This window comes from Triturus cristatus, chromosome 6 (genome assembly GCF_964204655.1).
Source record: "Triturus cristatus chromosome 6, aTriCri1.1, whole genome shotgun sequence".
In the NCBI taxonomy this organism is placed as follows: domain Eukaryota; kingdom Metazoa; phylum Chordata; class Amphibia; order Caudata; family Salamandridae; genus Triturus; species Triturus cristatus.
The window spans coordinates 1,743,712,833-1,743,727,249 of record NC_140589.1 but is presented as its reverse complement, the minus strand read 5'-3'; the positions used below and the strand labels follow the sequence as shown (position 1 = coordinate 1,743,727,249).

General features: G+C 46.7%; 1 protein-coding gene across 1 annotated transcript in view; it reads left to right on the top strand.

Moving 5' to 3' along the window:
* Positions 1-14,417, top strand: part of ALK (ALK receptor tyrosine kinase) — a 2,691,376-nt gene that overhangs the window by 1,588,920 nt on the left and 1,088,039 nt on the right. The window lies entirely within an intron of this gene.

Genomic DNA, 14,417 nt, shown 5'->3' with positions numbered 1-14,417 from the left:
GATGAGATTGAGTCAAAGCACAAGAAGATGAAGGATAACTTATTGCTCATTCAGATGCAAGCGGCTCAGGGACCGCCGAATGGGGGTCCAGTGGTGCGAAGACAGGGAAATTATCAGACAGGGAATCAGAATGTGCAGGGTCAGGGACGGCCGAGACCTGTTGACCCTAGGACAGGCATAGATGTAGCGATCTTGAAGAAGACGACTGCTTGTCACCAGTGTCACCAGGTGGGACACTGGAGGCGCGAGTGTCCCTTGAACCCCTATAATCAACCGCAGATGGAGGGAGGAATGGGTCAGGTCCCTGGGGCGGAACAGGTACAGACGGTGACTGTACCGAGAATGATGCAAGGGGGGACCGGCGTCTCGCAGGTGGAGGTTCCCCAGCCACCCAGGATGCAGAACATACAGCAGGGAGCTCGGACTTATTTGCAGATGCCCATGTTTGAAGTGGAAGAGGAGAGGGATGCAGATTTGCTGGCGCAGCTAAGTCTAGGCCAGGACGATGATTGCCTACTTAGGGCCATACTAGAGGTAGATCAGAAAGGACCCTTTGTAGAAGCAGAACTCGATGGACGCCCTACTACCTTTTTGGTAGATACGGGGGCTACCAGGTCAACCATAAGATCAGCAGTAGTTCCGGGGGTAGCCCTCTCTGGAGAAAGCATACAAGTGGTTGGAGTGGCGAATAAGAGACTAGTTAGCCCTTTGACAGAACCGATTCCAGTCAGGATAGGAAACTTTAGGGATCGACATCAGTTCGTGGTGTGCGATTCTAGTCCTGTTTGTTTGTTGGGGAGAGATTTATTGTGTAAGCTCAATTGTACAATTTACTGTACCCCGAGGGGAGTAGAGGTACAGACAAGAGATGACGACGCGACCTTTAAGGTTGCAAATCAGCAGGTGTGCGTGGAAGTGTATCCGGCTCTGACAGTGGAGGAGCTTCCACAGGACTTGAGGGAGTCAGTTGCGACCGATGTGTGGGATCTTAGCGGAGAGGAGATCGGCTTAGTCAGGGGAGTGGAACCAGTGAAGATACGGGTTAAGCCAAATGCGGAATTCCCGAGAACACCTCAGTATAAACTGTCGCCTGAAACGATTGCTGGGATCAAACCTGTGATCGAGTCTATGATTAGGCAGGGAATATTGGTGGAGATCATGGGTAGTCCATGTAATTCACCCATTATGGGACTGCAGAAACCAAGTGGGAAGTTCAGGATAGTGCAAGACCTGCGGAAAATAAACGACATAGTTGTTCCATGTTGTCCAGTGGTACCGAATCCATCTGTGATACTGTTCCAGATCCCATGCGAAGCTGGATGGTTCACAGTGATTGACTTATGTCAGGCATTCTTTTCGATTCCCCTACATGAAGAGAGTAGATTTCTTTTTGCATTTAGGCTAGAGAATCGTATATTAACGTGGTGTCGTATCCCACAGGGGTATACGGAGAGCCCATCGATTTTCAATCAGCTCTTAAAGAAGAATCTGGAAGGTCTTGTGTTGCCGAAAAACTCTGTTTTGGTGCAATACATTGACGACCTGCTTGTCGCGTCAGAGACAGAAGACGCTTGCAGGATCGATACCATTGCGTTGTTGAATTTCCTGGGAGAGAATGGTCACAAGGTGTCTCCAAACAAGCTGCAATACTGTTTACCTGAGGTACAGTATTTGGGGCACAGAATTGAGAAGGGTAAAAGGAAGGTGTCTCCAGATCGCATTGATGCGATTCTGAGAATGCCAGTTCCCTCGACGCAGAGGGAAGTTAGAATGTTTTTGGGAATGGTGGGCTATTGCCGCCAGTGGATCCCAAACTTTTCCTTTGAAGCGAAGCCTTTACAGCGGCTGACGCGAAAGGATGTAAATGATCCGGTACCATGGGACGACGACTGTTTGAAATCATTTCTGAGGCTGAGAGAAGCCTTATGTAACGCTCCTGCGTTGGGAATGCCGGATTATAACAAGGCATTTGCATTGTTCTGCTGCGAAAGAGAAGGTTGCGCATTAGCAGTGTTAACCCAGAATCATGGAGGTGTCCGTAGACCAGTTGCTTATTTTTCAGCTACTTTAGATCCAGTAGCTTCTGCGTTGCCCGGATGTCTCAGATCCGTTGCGGCAACAGGTGTCAGCATCGAGAGATGTGAGAGCATTGTGATGGGTCATCCTCTTACTGTACATGTGCCACATTCTGTTGAATTGTTGATGACTAGGACTAAAACACAGCACCTCACGAATAATAGGCTGACTCGTTATGAGCAAGTCATCCTTGCAGCCGATAATGTGACATTGAAGAGGTGTGCTGTTTTAAATCCTGCTACATTGTTACCTGTTCCAAATATAGATGATAATGAAGATTGTGAGGACCATGATTGTCTTGATGTGACTGAACTATGCACCAAACCGAGACCCGACATTGTCGATGAACCGCTCCCAGTGTCAGATGAGATTTTCTTTGTGGACGGTTCATGTTTAAGAGACAGTGTCGGTCGATTGAGGGCAGCGTTTGCTGTATGCACCATCACGGGTGTGGTTGAAGCCGCTTGTTTAGAAGGAGTACACTCCGCGCAGGTGGCTGAGCTCATTGCCTTGACTCGTGCCTGTTTGGCAGCTGAAAAGATCCGTGTAACCATTTACACAGACAGCCAGTATGGGTTTGGTGTGGTTCATGACTTCGGACAGCTATGGTCCCAGAGAGGGTTTATGACGTCTTCAGGTTCCCCCATAAGAAATGGTGATCATGTGCGGAAACTGTTAAAAGCATTGCAAGGTCCTGATGAAATTGCTGTTGTTAAATGTGCAGCACACACGAAGGGAAGTGACTTTGTCTCGTTGGGAAATAATTATGCAGATGAAGTAGCTCGATTTTGTGCAGAGCAGGGATGCAACTTTACTGAGACCCACATTGAGGAAACTGGGGAGGAGGTGGTGTACGGTCAGATGTTAGCAATGGCTGACTCATGGGAGGAACTGAAACAGCTTCAGGAAGGAGTCTCGGATCAGGAACGGGACAGCTGGATACGAGCAGGATGTGAGAAGGGAGACGTGGATATATGGGTTTCGAATGATGGACGAGCAGTGTTGCCGGAAAGTTTGCTGAATCCCATGGCGAGGTTGATACATGGTGCTGTACATCTGGGTAGGGATGCCATGATGAGAGTGTTTCGTCAGACCTGGTACAATCCGAAGTTTCGTGCAGTGGCTGAAACTGTGTGCCAGAGATGTGTCACTTGTCAACAGATGAATGTAGGGAAAAGAACTGCTGTGACATTGAGCCACATAGGGAGGTCAGGGGGACCTTTCAATAGGATGCAGTTGGATTTTGTCGAAATGCCGAAGTGTAATGGGTTGAGGTACATATTAGTGATAGTATGTGTCTTTTCCAGGTGGGTGGAGGCATATCCTACACGCAGATGCGACACACTCACAGTAGCGAAACTATTATTGAGAGAACTCATTCCTAGGTACGGGTTCCCGACGTCCTTTGAATCGGACAGAGGAACTCATTTCCACAGCGAAGTTATGAAATTGCTTTGCGCTGCTTTGAATATAGATCAGAAGTTACACTGTAGCTATAGACCAGAAGCTTCAGGGATAGTGGAGCAGGTGAATGGAACTCTAAAGGCTCGGATGGCGAAAGTGTGTTCGTCTACGTCTCTGAAATGGCCTGATGCATTACCTTTGGTCCTTATGAGCCTTCGAAGTGTGCCTGATAGAAGAACTGGGTTGTCACCCCATGAAATCCTCATGGGAAGAGCGATGCGTTTGCCTGCAATACCTGCTACTGCTCTGATAAATATCACTGATGATATGATCCTGGACTATTGTAAAGGCCTTGCTGACGTGGTCCGTTCTGTGTCTCAGCAGGTGCAGACAGCAACGGTTCCAGCTGCGAGTGACAGGTGCCACGACTTGGACCCAGGCGATTGGGTCCTAGTCCGAAAGCACGTGAGGAAGAGTTGTTTGGATGCTAGGTGGCGTGGTCCTTTCCAAGTAATCCTTGTTACGAACACAGCTGTCAAGTGTGGAGGTTTACCGAACTGGGTGCATGCTTCCCATACCCGCAGAGTTCCAGCACCCTTGGAAGATACAGCCCCTCTCGAGAACCAAGATCCCAGTGAGCCGACAGAGCCTCCTGAGAGGGCCAGTCAAGCTGTAAGGGTTGCTGAAGCGGCTGATGGTGCACTGAATCGAGTTGGGGGAGAACGTGAAAGAAGTACTGACCCAGAAACCGGCGAAGGAGCAAGAGGTGCAGTGGGTAGTACAGAATCAAGCTCTGCCGAAGAAGAGGAAGTCAGTGCACAGGGTATCGGAGAGAAGACCGGAGGTGCCACCGAAGCGGAAAGGGTTTGGCCCGCAAAGCAGAACCGGGTAAACCTGAGGTTGGCCCCAGACACAGACCTTGCACCAGTTTCGGAGGAACCGGAAGAAGAATCAGGAGACGAGGAAAATCCTCAAGGTGGTGTGAGGAGGTCCAAGAGAACTCGGGTGCCGAGTCGGAAGTACGCTTCACCAGAGTGGGCATACCAAGTGACTGATGCCAGGGTTACCGAGCACGGGAAGATTGAGGTCGATGACATTGGTCAACAGTGTCCCGCTCCAGAGGGTGGAAGTGTTGCTGAAAGTTCCGGGATTGGAGATCGAAGGGATTCTGACGATTCATATCCCAAGTCCGCCATTCCTGAGTGTCATTCGAGGTATGATCTTGGACAATTTAGAGTTCCCGACGTTCACAGCATTGCCAGATCCACAAGAACTGATTATCCTTAAGCTCGAAATATTGCAGGGAGTCCTGGAACTGTTGGGGCCAGCGCTTATGTTAGATTGATTTGAGAAGGTTGCAAGCAGAGAAGAAGATTACCTAGAGCCGAGCGGAAGAAGAACAAAATTAGGGATTTTTCCGTTGTAGAACGAAGAAAAGTTAGGGAGCTTTGCCTAAGTTCACGAAAAAGACATTAATGAGAAAGAGACTTATCCTTTCAGAGACTGTATTGGACATTGAGCATATTCCGAAGATGGCAGATCCTGTAAACCCACATCGTAGGGCTAAACTGATAATAGGCACATTGATAGGAGTTGTAGTAGTCACCATATTTGCGGTAGTGATCAGTTCATACATGGTGGCTCACAGGCAAGAGGGGAAGGTTCAGGGAGCACCCACACCTATTACCCCAGGGCAGAGTGGTGTCAGTATTAGAGAACAGGAATTGTCGGAGTTGAGAGATGTTCGCAGACTCCACATGGATTTGTCAAAGGGTGACTTCAAGCTTAATGCGTATGCAAGGTTGCTGTATGAGTATGTTGATGCGATGGATGTGAAGGATTGTTATGTGTGCATGCAGTTGCCTGCTTCAGTGGATGAGGGTATCAAGTATCATCATCTCCCATTGACTTATGGGATTTCTTGTAGTTTATTGCTCAGTTTATTTTATGACAGGAGACAGTTCGAGTATTTCTTCTCAAATTTTGGCACGGTACTTCCCGAGGTGCCAGCAATCAAGCATTTGAATAGATATGATCTGGATAAGAAAGAGGACAGACTCCTGAAATACTTTAAACCGACTATGAAACTGGATACGGCGCATGCTCACAGGAATAACCTGACATGTGCGTTATCTGAGATAGAGAAGAAATTCATAGACCAAGTAGAGGACAGGTATAGAAAGTTGACCGAGACACGACACACCGGAGATAGCCCAGTAGATTGGACGGACGAGGAGAGAGCTCACAGATCCAAAGGAAGTTATGGACCAATAGCGTTAGATGAGGCACAGAGAGGGAATTTGTGTATTGCACGGCCTCAATCCAAGACGGAGAAGGTCGCAGTAGGACATAGCATTTGTTCTCAGACTTTTACAATGGAAGCTTATGCTAAGAATTTTATGCAAGGTCCAGTAGAAGTAATCCCGACAGTGTATTATGTTTGTGGGACGAATGCTTCTGTCAGACTACCCGACAATTGGTATGGCGTATGCTATTTGGCTATCATATTCCCGAAGATTTATCACACAGAGGATTTGGAGTTGTTAGAGACGAAGCGACAGCCTAGGAAACGTAGGGCTACAAATGCCGGTGCAGTGATTGGGGACATATACGGAGCAATGATACCTAGTATGGGTGTGGTGTTGAATGACGTGAAGATCAGAAGGTTGGCGACTGTAGTTGATGAGTTGTCTATGAATACGGCGAGATCTTTGTTGTTGGTGGCTGGAGAGATGTTGTCGATCCGGAATATGGTTATGCAGAATCGCCTTGCTTTAGACGTGTTATTAGCAAAAGAAGGCGGAGTCTGCAAATTATTGAAGGTTCAGGAATGCTGCACATACATTCCAGACAACTCGAAGGAGATAGGGAAGTACATAGACAACATCACGACTATTCACAAGGAGATTATGGATTTGACGGAGGTGAATGTGTGGGAGAAGATTGGATTAGGATTTGGAAGAGTGGGAACTTGGTTTGCGAATCTGGGAAGGGGATTTCTGGGATCAGTGTTGAAGCCAATCATCATTGCTGTGGTTTGCGTGATTTGTTTGTGGGGATGTGTGAAGGCATGGAAGTGGTATCAAGGAGGCAAGGTTGAAAGAGCTCTAAAGGCAAACGAGAAGAGGATGGCGAAGCTCCAGGAGCAGCAATATGAGAGTCTTAAGAAACTGGAGGGAGTCCGACATGGAAATGTTATGACTAGCGCGGTTTAAATCAGTCCTAAAGAAGGGAAATGTAATGGTGTGATGACGGATGTCGTCAAAGGGGGGAACTGATGTAGCGCTTAAAAGTTTGAAAATTGTAGGGGTGCGTTATATTCACTGTTAGTCGGCACCCGCATATAACCAAATGTGTACTCAGGGATTTTGTGTGCAATGTATTACGAATTGTATAACCTATATCGATTTAAGTAGAAGTGCTAGCTATGTACAAGCACATTGTGAACGTATTAGAGAAATGTATAGAGGTTAGCTTACGTGAAATGCAATGTGGTGTTAGAAATGTGTACCCTAGACTTCGTGTCTGTAGTTTGTTTAGTTTGACCACACATGAAAGAAAGACGTAAATGTCAATACTGTGATTTAAACATGCTTGTGTAACCGAAGTAGTGGCCAGAATTTGCATATATCGTTGAGGCGAAAGGCCTGGTATTTTCTTATGTTGGCCAAGGGCAATAGGCCAAAAGGGATTTATCTCAGTAGAGGTTTTCAGGCTGTAGTAAATTGCAACTTAAAAGATGTGAAGAATGTCTGCTTTGCATGATCTCACCCCAGGTGCAAGGACAGTTGCTCGTTAGTAGAGAAGCTCTTTGTTCGCAATTTGAATTATGTAGTGAAAAGCCAGACATGGGAGTGTATTGGAATGTGCCAATCGTAACTCCTAGTGCGGATGGCGTCTGGGACTCAAGGCCAAGCGATGGACGATGGAACTGGACAGCGCTCTGTGGAAAAGTACTGAAAGTCGACCCCGGAGAAGAGGAGGCGCAAAGGGCGTGTTCTGAGACTTGGGGTACTGTATTAGGGACAGCGCCCCGAGGGTGGAGGCAGAGCAGAGCTGGGCAGTCCAGAGCAGATCAGGAGGGCAGAGCAGAGCTGAGCAGCCCAAAGCAGAGGACGGCTAGGCGAAGGGATAGAGGGGGCAACTTAGATCAAGCTCTCTAAGTGAAGACTTCTTAGGAAGTTTCACGCTGACACCTTTATCTGATGAGGGTCTCAAGGGATTGCTATGTAGGGATGTCACCTAGTGCAGAGTAGGGACAGAGATGGTATGGTTCAGTGTCCCTAGTATCGACATTTGCTTGGTAGTGTTCTACCTCATGCTTTTAGAGATTGTACTCTTAGTTATTTTTAGCCGTATGCGGATTCTTCGTAGAGTAGCATTTGTGTTAGTGCCTATGTACTTGTTGTGCCTCGTGTTGAGGACCTTGTATCTCCAAATCTTTATGTTGATAATAAAAACCAGAGAGCCAAGAGATTAAGTCTCGAGTCCTTGATTATGGTAAATTGTGGACAGTAATTTTGATAATTGTGTTTTTCCCTCCACGCTATTGGGCAAGTAAAAAGTTCCATCTGACCAGAGTGGGTTCCAGTAGATAATTGTGAGATACTAAAATGGGCCGGAGCAGGGGTAATGCAGGAGGGCAGGTGAGAGGCAGAAGGGAGAGGGCCAGGAGGCCTGGGGTTGGAGAGGGGAAGCTGCAGGTCCAGGAGGAGGTGTGAGCAGAAGTGAAACTGCAGGACCTGTGGAGGAGGTGAGGGAGAGATGCAGGGAAAGTGCTGATGAAGTATTCAGTGACCATGGCGGTAAGAGAGGAGAGAGGGAAGTGGTACCCTGGGGCCTCTCGATAGTTTGACATTTTCACTGCTTTGCCATGTAACTCATATTAATTTAGTCTGTGCAAAGGGTGCACCGCATTAGTACCACCCTAACACCAGAACAGTCATCAGCAACTAAACGGTTGCTTAAACCCTCTACCCCCGTGTGCCACCACGTGGCACTTTTTATTTATTTTTTAACTTTTGATCCTTCTGGGGTAGAAACATTTCTTGTTGAAAATGGCAACTATGCAGCAGATGTGACAAATGCGGTAAGTCCATTATTATGTGGAACAATCTGTGGCCACAGAATTACATAATTATGATGGTTCCGCTATTACCCACCTTGAGAAATGTTTCACATCTGAGCAGTCTGTTAGGATTGTATATTACACACAGACCTCAGCAGCATGGATAAATGGCCTCACTTGGAAAAGAGAGCTGCTATGACTTCATACGTGCTCAGACGCCTCACTTGGAAAAGAGAGCTGCTATGACTTCATACGTGCTCAGACTCTGCATAAGGACCACTGCAGCTTGCATGTCCCAGATGTGTGCTAATTTAAGCACTGTATTTTATTAATACGTATGATGTAGTGCTCGCATCTGTGAGCAATAACATATGTTAAATACCCGCATATGCAATTACGGACCTGAGTTGAAGGTGAGAGTGCTGTATAGTGGGGGGTGGGGTCATTAACAGTTATTAATTCCAAGGGACATTAAGTTGGCAGCCACAGAAATCGAAAAAGGTCTTGGGTTGCTTGCAGTCTCGGACTGGGACAAAAAATAGGACCGGACACCAAAATAAAAGTGCTCCCCCATACACGAACCAGGGGCCCTATTATGTATATGATGTACTTTTACTGTTTGCACTCTGGCGCAAACAGGTGTCCTGGCGCAAACAGGGAAAGTGCGCCCATTTACATAGAATTCTCTGCCCCCAGGGCAGCCGTAAACTCGTGCTGCCCCAGGGCAGGGCCTTCAAGTGAAACACGGGGCAGCTTTGAAGCAGCCGCTCCGTGTTTCAATGTGCAGGGAGCAATCCGCCTACACTTTTAAAGGGGATAGGAGATGCCCTCGCAGGCCGGTTCAGTGAGTGCACCCACCTGCAAGAGGAGGTCTGGGGGTACAATAGGACCCCTTTTCACCCCTCCAGAGGGCTGCTCTCAGGGGGCGCACTGACAGTGCGACAGTGCACCACCTATAGTGCGTCTCCTGAGAGCTTCTTTGCCTCTAAGCCCATGTCTATAATACGGTCCGGTGCAGAGGCAAAGGGATGCCTTTATTTGCATGGGGCACACCCCTATGACAATGATGGAACGTCCTCTTGAGAAAGTGCTGGCGCTGTATGTGTGCCAGTGCTTTCAGTATTACAGAAGGGGCCGCACAAGCGTCTGCAGCTCATTCTCTAATAACAAAGTACTCCAGGGGTGCGCATAGCGGGAGCTAATGCCCAGTGTGCCCTCGGGGTACTTTGTGTAATACGACCCCAGATAGCTAAAAAAGGGGCCCACATTTGCTTATGAGTCCAATCTTGACATTGTAAAGATGCTGCATGTTATTTTTTTTTAACGAATGGTGGACTGCACGCATCTGTGCTGCTGCAGGCAAGATTTGTGTTAATATCGGGGAAATCAACAATAAAAACCGTCCTAGCATGCCAAGCAGACCATAAAACAAGCCCACCAAATGCTATATAAAAAAAAGCCCACTCACCAATCTGTCAGACACCCCATCGCGCCTTGCCTGATTTGCCCAATGGGTAACTTTGACCCTGGTTGCTGCACTCCCTTCTGGAGGAGTCCTCACCTAGCACTGTGGTATGAACTGTTCCCATGATGAGCAGGGTCAGTACTGATTTGCATAAGGCAGACCTTTGTCTAGAGTGCAAAGCGATGACTTGGAATGCTACCTTAAGATTACCAGTGAATATTCTATTTACAAGCAGCCCTGCCATCACCACCGTGAGTTTGAAGCCACAGAAAACTCCTGAGCAGGACTGTAAGTGTAGTTATAGCCAGGAAATGGAGCATTCTGATTGGCTGTCCAGCTCCCAACTGTCCATCCATGGTGCTGGTGCTAGTGCACATTGTTGCATTCAGGGCTGGTGTGCAAATCACGGAGAAGAGACATAGATGGAGGTACTTTGTATTAATCTGGTCTTCACAACGCTTTTATTTAACTATCAAACTTATTTAACTTTTGGGAAAAATCGATGACCTCACAATAACGGGGGAGCCCGCAGTGACTATTTCGCAGATGGACCATACCCAGTGCATCTAAAGGGCAGGTACTGGCCAGTACAGAGCAGCTTCACTTCTTAGATGTGGAATGAGGAGTACCAACACTTCTCAGTACTGGTACAATACTTTTAATGGGAGAGTACCGGCACTTCTCAATAGCAAACAAGTACTCCCGACAGTGAGTACCTGCATTTCTATATTTCCACTTAAAGTAGTGACCATACCAGCTTTTCGGGGCCCGACCCCATGGTCACAATTTCATACACAGCTAACAACCATTGACAAACCCAATAGCCTGGGCCTCCTTTAAGTGCATGCCTTTTGTTCTATCATTTATCTGGATGCAATAATCGAAAGCGGCAGCAAAATAACTGTCGGGTAGCAAAGATTTTTAGCTTACACGTTGAAGCCACGCCCTTTATTACATAGGTTACGCCCTTTTGTGGGACCCTTTTAACCTAGGGTGACCAACCGTCCGTAAATTTCACAGACTGTCCGTTATTTGGGACTCTTGTCCGTTGTCCGTCAGGAAATCTTTCATGGACGCCTTTTGTCTGTAATTCTGGGCGTTGGTGCAAGCTGTCCCCCCTGCAAGCAGCCTGAGAGTTCTCGAACTCTCACTGCAGGGGGCCAGCTCGCACTGCTGTGAACTAAAAGGCCTGCAGCAGCCCCTCGTGGCACAGATTGCTATCGGCCATTATCATTCTGATGATCAAACACAGAATGATAATGGGCCCCTCTGTACAGGTACAGCATTTGCTGGCCCTCCTCCTGCCAGGGGTCTTCATACTGTGGGGAGCGCCCCCTGGGGGTCTGTGACTGCATTCCCAGGGGGGGTGCAAATGCCTTAGCAAAGAAGTGTAAATGAAGACAGCCTGGAAGTGTGGCCTTCTATATTGGCACTATTCCAGGCGGTTTTCATTTACAGACTTAAAATATACAAATCGTGCTATGGGACTGGGGTCATTGAGAGTGGTGGCAGGGTCAAAGAGGTGGCTGAGAAGAACAAACTATTCTGTAAGGACTTTGTTATTTCATATGCAGTTAGGAAGGCAAAAAAGTAACCCACACACAATGAAATAAAAAATACATTCAGGTTTAAACATCGTGTTATTCTGGCAAATCCCTTAATCTCGGGTGCCTACAAACTAATGTGACCTCGTGTAATGTAAAAGGTGCTGACGGCATTCTGCTTCTGTTCAGAAACTAGTGATAAATGAAGGCGTCCAAAGGTATTAATGTAAGACGTCTGATACTTATCAGAAGATACCTGTACTATGTCACACCAGTAGGCACACTGAAAAAACCTGGAAGGGTCCAGAAATATACAAATGAATAAAAATCCAAATTGGTATAACATACATGATATTTGTAAACAGTGTGGCAAATTCAACAAATGCATATGCCAGGGTCAGTTCACCCAAACTGGTTTAAGTGTTCCTGAGCGTCTGCATGATGCTGGTGTCTCATCTCTTGCACAAGGTACAGGATTCCTCTCCGTTCATAACAAGTTGTGAAGCCTGCAATAGATTTACTCAAAACACAGCTTTGATAGAACTGGCTCTGGTCTAATACCACTGAGGTAGTTGAGCCTGTGGATGAGTGTTCTCAAGTAAATTTAAGAAACTTAGAATCTGGGGTCAGTTTTTCATTATTCGTCATAGTCCTTTCCCGATGCTGCAAAAGTGCTCCATTTTCCAAAGTCTTTTGCCTTCATTTTATTAGGGACTTTTGCTGAAGTGTACACCACACCCAGAGCGGGGAAGGTGTCTTATTTTCTTTTTTACACTAGGTGGGATGCCTGCGCTTCTGCCACTGTAAAATGCTGACTCAGCAAATAATGGAGTAAATAACAAAGGTTTTCCAAACATTTGCCCATTTTCACATGTTTTAAGCATATATGATTTTAATTTATGGTTTGCGACGGTGAGAGGTATGCGTGTTTGTGTTATTTTAGCAACTTGTGATGCCATTGGATTTATGTGAGTTCCTACTCTGTGCATATGATGTGGCATGTGTCCGTGATGGTCTGTGTGTGTATGTGAGGGTGCATCTTTATGTGATTATGTATGATGTAGGGTGACTAACCATCCATATATTTCACGGTCCGTCCATAATTTGGACCTCACGTCCGCTGTCCGTGAGGATCCCTTTTACGGACGCCTTTTGTCTGTAATTTTGGGCATTGCAGGGAACAGCACTGTTCCCTGCATGAAGCCAACTCCCTGATGGGACCGCCTCGCACTCTTCCTCGGAGCACAAGAGCAGCCCCACCTGCCCATTGTCATTCTGTATTCTTGCTGATTGCCACATACAGAATGACAATGGTCCAGTCTAGGCTGGTAAAGCATGTGGTTGGCCTCCCCCGGGCTCTGTCTAGGGCAGGGCATTCTGTCAGACAAAAGAAATGTGCAAAAACGCCATTGTTGCTACATGAGAATCCAGCTCAAGAAAAGGAGCTGGTGAAAGAAGTTAAAAAGAAGGGGATAGAGTTCTTTCACAGTCTCGTCATTTTAGAACTGATGCATTTTCAATATTATATTCAAGGAAGCCATGATTGCTACTTTTTTATTTTATGCAACTAACAACCATTGACAGGTGTAACATTACTTGTTGTTATATACAATGACAGAAGAGGCAAAATACCAGTCAGGCAGCACACTATACTAAGCACAGATTTTTAGCTTACGTGTTTTAAGCCACGCCCTTAATTACAACGAACACCCCCTTTGGTTAGACCCCCCGGTATTTTCATCCCACTTAAAGCCCTAGAAACAACACCATGTCAAAGTCACCTCAGGGGCTGGCACTGTCCATCATGCATGACCCATGAATTTCATGTTTTCAGATTTCCTATGTGCCGGGGCATAGGGAACCCTACCCCCACCCATTGCCTTAGGAACTACAGCAAGGGTGAAATTCTTGATGGGCCTCTTCTGTCTGCAATTCTGCAGACAAAGGCTCAGCTCATAATTAATATGAAAAGGTGGGCGAGTGAGTAAATGAAGGGATGGGTGTATGGCTGGATAGATTAGTGAAAGGGTGAGTGGATGGATAATGAGAGAAAGGATGTATGGATGAGTGAGTGGAAGGATGGATGAGAGAAACAGTAAAAAGATGTATGTATGGGTGGAAGGGTAGATCGATGGGTAAAAGGGTGGATGGAAGAGTGAAAGGATGGATGGATGAGTGAACGGGTGGGTAATGGGTGAGTTAATGGGTGGATGGATGAGTGAAATGATGGATGGATTGATAAATTGATAAGTAAAAGGGTGAATGACTGTACAGATGAGTGAGCGGGTGGATGTAAGGAGGGATGAGGGAGTGAAAGGGAGGGTAGATGGACAAATGGATGGATAGATGAGTGAAGGAGTGAAAGGGTGGATGGATGACTAATAGGGTCAATGGATGGATTCATGAGTGGATGAGTAGATGGATGGGTGGAAGGAAGGATGGCTAAGTGAAAGGGTCGATGGAGAGAGAAAGGGAGGATGGATTGATGACTGAAAGGGTGAATGGGTGGAAGGATGAGTTACTGGGTGGATGGATGAGTGAGTGAAAGATTGGCTGGATGGGTGAAAGGATAAAAGGCTGGATGAATGAGTGAATGGATGGGTGGAAGAGTGGATGGATGAGTGTACTGATGGATAGGGTGAAAGGATGGATGGATGGATAATGGATGGATGAGTGAAAGGGTAGATGGAGGGATGGATGAGTGAAATGATGGATAGAAGGATACATGATGGATAGGTTTGCAAATGATTAAATATGTTTGGCTATGGATGGGCTTAATTATATTCTATTGCGCGACCTCCTCTGATGTGTCTGTAAAACTTACCTTTTGTCCCCAAGTTTTGTCCTGAATTTCGACCTC